The sequence below is a fragment of the Stegostoma tigrinum genome, unplaced genomic scaffold (assembly GCF_030684315.1).
Source record: "Stegostoma tigrinum isolate sSteTig4 unplaced genomic scaffold, sSteTig4.hap1 scaffold_110, whole genome shotgun sequence".
Taxonomy (NCBI): Eukaryota; Metazoa; Chordata; class Chondrichthyes; order Orectolobiformes; family Stegostomatidae; genus Stegostoma; species Stegostoma tigrinum.
In genome coordinates this window covers 510,235-517,500 of record NW_026728061.1, presented here as the reverse complement: position 1 = coordinate 517,500, position 7,266 = coordinate 510,235, and the positions used below count along the sequence as shown (strand labels likewise).

The 7,266-nt window shown below is 48.0% G+C and overlaps 1 long non-coding RNA gene across 1 annotated transcript in view; it reads right to left on the bottom strand.

The window, feature by feature from the left end:
- The window catches only part of LOC132207604 (uncharacterized), a 31,420-nt gene extending 30,841 nt beyond the window's left edge, over window positions 1–579 (bottom strand). The window contains exon 1 of the long non-coding RNA XR_009443626.1: window positions 381–579. This is a non-coding gene — a long non-coding RNA (uncharacterized LOC132207604). The remainder of the gene's footprint in view (window positions 1–380) is intronic.
- Window positions 580–7,266: the final 6,687 nt, after the last annotated feature.

The following is a 7,266-nucleotide window of genomic DNA, read 5'->3' as shown; positions in this document are numbered from 1 at the left end:
GGTGAGTGTGGTTGGTGGGGATGGTCAGTGAGGTGGAGGGAGTGGATAGCTGTGAGGAGCGGGTAGGTGGGAGGAGCGGATATGTGGGAGGGAAGATGGACCGGTCAAGGAGACAGGGATTGGGGGTTGATGCTGGTCTTGGGATGAGATCTGGTGAGGAGTGTGGAGGATATGAGGGTTATACTTCCCTCTCCACCCCATCTGCCTTTTGAGGAACTGCTGTCTCCGCGATTCCTTCGTGCGCTCCACACCCCCCATTAACCCCACCAACTCCGGCATCTTTCCCTGCAACCGCAGGAGGTGCTAAATCTGCCCCTGCACCTCCCTCCTCACCCCCATCCCAGGCCCCAAAATACCGTCCACGTTAAACAGATGTTCACCTGCACATCCCCAAATGTGGTCGATTTTATCCGCTGTTCCCAATGTTTGCTCCTCAATGTCAGGGAAACCAAACGGAGGCCCAGAGACCGCTTTTTGTGAAACACCCACGCTCGGTTTGTGACAAACGACTGCACGTCCCAGTAGCGAACGAGTTCAACATTCCCTCCCACTCCTCAGACGACATGCCCATCCTGGGCCTCCTCCAGTGTCACATTGATGGCACCTGGAAACTGGAGGAACAGCAACAATAATACAGTTCTCTCTGCTGCTTGGCTCTCTTTAATGTACATATTTATCAATTACAAATTGAAGTGATAGGTACAGTCAGTGGGATGGTGCCTTTTCTCACTGGCCCACTGAATTGAGACAATCATCGAAATGTTTCCCTGTAACCCCCTGCAAGATGAGTTTGGACCAGCGCTACCTCCAGTCTGTTACCATAGCGACAGGCTGCTTCATTGCTGAAACATTGAACTGAAATGAGAAAATCCTGGATGGATTGATTAATGAGTGAATTTGATTGATGGATGAATTTGGGTAAAGGGATATTTCAGCACATTCTTCAGCTGCTGCCTGAACTTAGTCTGGGTCACGGCATAAACCGCGGTGTTTGTGCAGCAACTGAGGAGCTGCAGCATGAGGCCCAATTCCAGCACAAAGTGATTTAGATACACAGACTGATACCCAAACGCATACATTCGGAACCATATAGAAAACACCATTAACATTGACCATAACAGAATGAAATTGGCCGAGATCACAAACAGTAAAATGATGGATTTTTTTTGATTTCTCATTTCTGTGTCACACTGACCGTCCCCATTGGTGTGAGCCCGGAGTCTCCTGCGGGCTCTGCTGGTCACTAAAATGTGTCTGACGGTGAAAACATTGAGCAGCAGAATCAGGAGAAATGGGAGAGTCGGGGTTAGAATGTGGTGGAGGAACTCGATTGTGGTCCAGGCGCGAGAGGCATAAACAGTCATTGTTCCCACACAAAACCAGGGGGAGTTCCCCAGCGAATAGTGACCTGAGAGCATAAAATACCAGAAAATGTCCTTTAAACAGCTCAGCACAGTCACTGTTCCCAGAACCACAGCCGCCGTTTTCTCACTGCAATATTTACTTTTCAGCTTCTGGCAACAAATGGCCACAAATCGATCAAAGGTGAAAGTGACGGTTAACCAGACAGAACAGTCAGTGGCTGCATAAAGCAGGACGGCGTGGATATTACACACGAGGATGTACTGCACGAAATCAAATTGTGTCCAATAAACAATGGGAATGTGTCTCAATATCAGATCGAGGATAATGACCAGTAGATCCGCCACTGCCATGGCCCCCAGGTAACGTCTGACACATGGAGACAATCCACAATCTTTATAAAGCAGGACGTAGATTGTCACTACGTTAACTGTGAGGAAGGAAAACAAACAAATCATAAACCAGCCTGGAAGCAAAGTTACCAGTTTGATTGAGGACCGAGTGACATTTTCAAATGTGTCGCTGATTTATTGCGGGGAAAAAAAGCTGATATAACAAATAGTAATTTCTCAATTTTGTTTGTGAAAAACGCAACATGAAACACAAGAAGCACTCCCACTCAAAACACACAGACACACATCCATAAGAACGGATGTTTTCTGGAACATTCCCACCTGCACAGTCACAGGTCACTTCTTCACAGTTCCTGATACAGAGGGTGAAGACATTGCATTCCTGAAGGATTCTTTCCCAGTTCCTTGAAGACAAACAGAGTATAAAAAATTCTGTCTGTTTGTCTAAATTGTGGTCAATTTTCAGATGTGAAGAAACATGAACACAGGGAAAATGTATTCACCCCTTTAACTCCCTGAGGGGAATTTGAAACAGTATCTCCTTCTCCCTGGAAAGGGATCATTTCCCTCAGGATCTTATCTTTTGTTCAATTAACTGACATCCAAACATTCACAAATAAATTCGGTTACAGAATGTTCCGGGGAAAGTCGGTGACAGAATGTTCCGGGGAATGTCGGTTACAGAATGTGATGGAGTCATAAAGATCCACATCACAAAGGCCCTTCTGTCCATCAGTTTTGTTGAGAAACACAGCCTCACGGTGGAAATCTCTCCCCAAACTCAACACAACTGGCAAACACAAACTGAAGGCATTGCCAGATCAGCTGAAGTGGTCAGTTATCTCACATTCTCAATTCACCTCACGGAACCAGCCCAGACACCACAAACCCAGATGGAATATCTGTTCAGCATGGAGCACTGTGCAGACCAGGCTAGTGTCCTGCTCAATGCAACCCGGCAATTTGCCCAGAGTGGGACACTGTGCAGGCCTCACCAGTCACATAGATATCAGTCCAGCACGGGGAGCTGTGCAGACCACACCAGTGCATCGATCTATAACCCTGGATCAGGTACCTCTCCAGCACGGGGGGCTGTGAAGTGAACACCACTGAACTGATCTCTAAACCCGGAGCAGTTACCCTCCCAGCGTGTAGATCTGTACAGACCACTCCAGTGCGGTGCTCGGTTAACGCTGCGTTAAATCGCTGCCCAGTTTGGGGAAACTTGCAGCCCATGCTGGAAGTGACAGGATGTGCTGCTCCCATCCATTTACAGCTCCATATCTCCAATGTGCCATGACAAGGGGTGCCATGGGTGTGAAAATCACTGCCAGAGAGAGATGGTGGGGAATCAGTTTAAATACGAACAAATGGGATGGATTGGATTTCTAGACAGAGACGGGGAGATTGAGAGACTGTGTCATGGAAGGATGTGCTCACAAGTTTTAGAATACTGACATGTAGACATTTTGATAGCATCTTGCAACATGGGTCAGTGTTTCAGGAATGATGTGTGAATAGGATATTGCTGTGAGTTCAGATGATGGAGAGTTTTGAATGAGCATTTGTTCTGCATTTGTGACAGACAGTGTGGTGAGCACAGTTTTTGACTCATTGGGCTGAATCTAACAATAATTTGTCTCAGTGACATTTCAATTGAGTTTGACAGAAGGATAGTCTGCAGGAGGCCGAGCTAGTTTTTTGATGCTATGTTATCAAACTCCCCTCATTTTCTCCCTCACCCAGCACATGCCATTCCTCTCATTCAATGCCAGCCTGACTCTCCCACCCATCATGGCTGGTAATAGTTCCCATCGCCTGGATGGCCCAGGTATTCCATCCCTGGTGCAGGTGCCATTCTTTAAAAGGCCAATGGGCACACATTAGAACTTTCTTAGTTTGGTGCCAGCCTACACGGTTTACCCCGAGCCTGGCAGATCAGGAGCAATTGCACCAAGATTGATCGAAAGGGACACGGAGATCCTGGTGCATGGGCGAGTACAAAGGAGGACCATTCTTTTAGCAGAGGAAACCACACCACCAGACCCACCGAGTATGGCCTGAGCTCACCACACAGCCCAGTGCAGTACCTGCAGTCTGAAGAAATGTCCAGCAACACAGGGCAACAATAGCCTTCCCCGCTCCGTCAGGATAAACAACACTGTATTCTCACTGCTCCATCTCTCCTTCTCTCTCTCTCTCTGCCTCTGTGTCTCTCTCACTCTCTCTCTCTGTCTCTCTCACACACACACACACCACCTCCGCTACTCCCCTACACTGAAAACATTGCATGGAATCAACATTGTCAACTGATTCAATCCGGACACCTCACCAATTCCCCCTCACCTACACCATCACTAACAGCAGGGCCATGCACATTCACCTTCATTCCAACCCTCCCTTTCCCTCATTCCAGGAGGAACAGCCTGGGATAGGACAGAAAAGGCCAAGCAGGGCGGTGGTGTTCCCCACATCAGTTCCCTCACCCACCTTCCCCCGCCGCATGGGGTGGACCCTGGAATGAGCTGGAGAGAACCAGGACGACCCGTGTGGAGATTCCAAAATATACATGTCCCACCGACCGAGTAAGCAGCAATGTTCAGTGAAGGGTAATTCTCACTTTAACCCCACTGTCAGTTCCATTTCCACCTGGCACAGCTTAGAAACTGTGCCCCTGATGCCATCTCCCTTTTATATCGAGCCGGTATAAATGGAATCCCCACGGTCTCGGTGGGCAGGAGGGTGGGCTCACAACACATCGTCTCCACCAGCTCCCAGGAAGGGAGCACGGAGTCTCCCTCCTACACCTCCTCCTTCAGACAGGTCAGATACTGAATCTAACCTGTAATATTTACTAGTCTCCCAACTTGTCCCTACATCTTCAATAATCAAGCATTGAAAATCTCACAGAGTCACAGTCCCCATGGAACAACTGAAAGACTGTCACACTCACTGGAGAGAGCAAATACTGATGTACTCTCATGGAGTGACTCAAATAATGAAATGCTGTCCACGGAATAACAGGAATCCTGACACACACCAGATGGAATGAATGAAATATTGACAAACCACAGAGCCAGAGAAATTCTGATAGTCTCCCCTTATTTGTGTAAGTATCGGTGTATTTGTGTATGTATCTGTGTGTCTCTGTGTGGGTCAGGTCTGACAGTCTCTGTGCTGTTTGGTGTGATGCAATGCCACCCTCTGCTGGTCTCCACACGCCACTGCACAGGCAGCAGCAGAGGATGAGGACCATCTGGGATTTATTCAGAGAGGGCCTGGGAAGGCAGCAGCTCACAACACCATCCAAACTGATTTCTTCCTCATGTACTTATCTAAATGTCTTTTAAACATGGTAACTGTCGGCACTTTCACCATTTTGTCTGGAAGTTTGTTCCATACACGAACAACTCTGTAAAATAATTGTTCCTCATGTCTTTTCAGATATTTGTTCCTCAAAAAATTAAATATCCCCATCATCTTGAAATCCTCCACCCCCAAGAAAAGATGACTAACTTTCAACTTATCTGTGCCCCTCAAGCTTTGTAAACCTCAATCAGGTCTCTCCGCAATCTCCAAAGCACAACTGAGAAAAGTCCCAGCCTGTCCAGCCTCTCTTTATAACTCAAACCATCAATTCCCACCGACATCCTGGTAAATCTCTGCTGTTCTCTCTCCAGATTAATACTATCCTTCCTATAACAGTGCGACCAGAAGTGGACACAGTTCTTCAGAAGATGCCTCACCAACGTACTGTACAATCTGAAAATGGCATCCCAACTCCCAAACTCAAAGGCCTGAGCGATGAAGACAGTAAACTGAGCACCTTCTTAACCAGCCTGTCTATATGTGACAAAGACTTCACAGAATTATACCTGACAGTCTAGTCTCTGTTCTGCAACACTACCAAAGGCCCTAATTTAAATTGTATCAGTCCTGCCCTTGTTTGTTTCACCAAAAACAATGTCTCGCATTTATGCAAATTAAACACAATCTGCCCCACCAAAGCCCAGTGAGTGATATTCCCACCACCACCCCCACACAACACTGACATGTTTTGAAAGACCCTCCCATCTCCAGAATCTCTACAAACTCCAGTCTGCATTTTCCCAAAGACCCTGAGCTTGGTTTGCCTTGTGTGGGCAGGAGGAGATGGGTGGAGGGTGGATTGCTGACCAAATGAGGAGACTAATTTTCTTCAGGAAAGAGGGGTTGCCATGGGTACCTGGATGGGCCCAAGTTTTGCCTGTCTCTTCATGGGGTACGTGGAACATTCCGTTTTCCAGTCCTATTCTAGCCTCCACCCACTAATCTTTCTCCAATGCATCAATGATATCATCGGTACTGCTTCTCTCTCTCATCTGGAATTAGAAAACTTCAGATATTTTGCTTCCAATTTCCACCCTGCCCTCACTTTCACCTGGTCTATCTCTGACCCCTCCTTTCCCTTCTTTAACATTTCTGTTTCCATTCCTGGGGAGAGATTGGCCACTAACGTCCATTACAAACCCACAGACTCCCACAGCTACCTGGACTATACCTCCTCAATCCCACTTCCTGTAAAGACTCCATCCCATGCTGTCAGTGCCCCCGTCTCGGTCGCATATGTTCAGATGAAGCCAACTTCAAAAAGGGATCGTCTGACATGTCCACCTCCTTCCTCAATCGAGGATTCCCCAGCTCCGTTGTCGACAGGGCCCTCAGCCAGGTCTGACCCATCTCCCACACTTCTGCCCTCATCCCTTCTCTTCCCTCCCGCAACAGCGATAGAGTTTCCCTTATTCTCAACGACCATCCCACCAGCATCCACATCCAGAAGATCGTCAGAAACCATTTCCGCCACTTTCTGCGAGCTGCCAGCATCAAACTCAGATCCCCCTCCCTTTCCTTGTCTGCCTTCTACAGGGCCATTCCCTCTGGGACACCCTGGTCCAAACCGCCAACCTCCCCACAGCCCTACGGCACCTTCCGCTGTAACCGGTGAAGGTGCAACACCTGCCCATTTACCCCCTCCCTCCCCAGTATCCAAGGACACAAACATACCTTCCAGGTGAAGCAACACTTCACTTGCACTTCCCAGAATCGTGTCTACTGCATTTGCTGCTCACAATGTGGTCTCCTCTACACTGGGGAAACAAAGTGTAGACTTGGAGACTGCTTTGTAGAACATCTACATTTTGCTCCCAAGAAAAGTCCCTGAATTACCTGAGATAATGGGAACTGCAGATGCTGGAGAATTCCAAGATAATAAAATGTGAGGCTGGGTGAACACAGCAGGCCAAGCAGCATCTCAGGAGCACAAAAGCTGACGTTTCGGGCCTAGACCCTTCATCAGAGATCTCTGATGAAGGGTCTAGGCCCGAAACGTCAGCTTTTGTGCTCCTGAGATGCTGCTTGGCCTGCTGTGTTCATCCAGCCTCACATTTTATTATCCCTGAATTACCTGTTGCCTGCCACATCAATGCACCATCCAGCTCCCTGGCCAACATCTCTGTCTCTGGCTTGCTGCACTGTTCCAGCAAAGTCCAATGCAAGCTGGAGGAACAACACC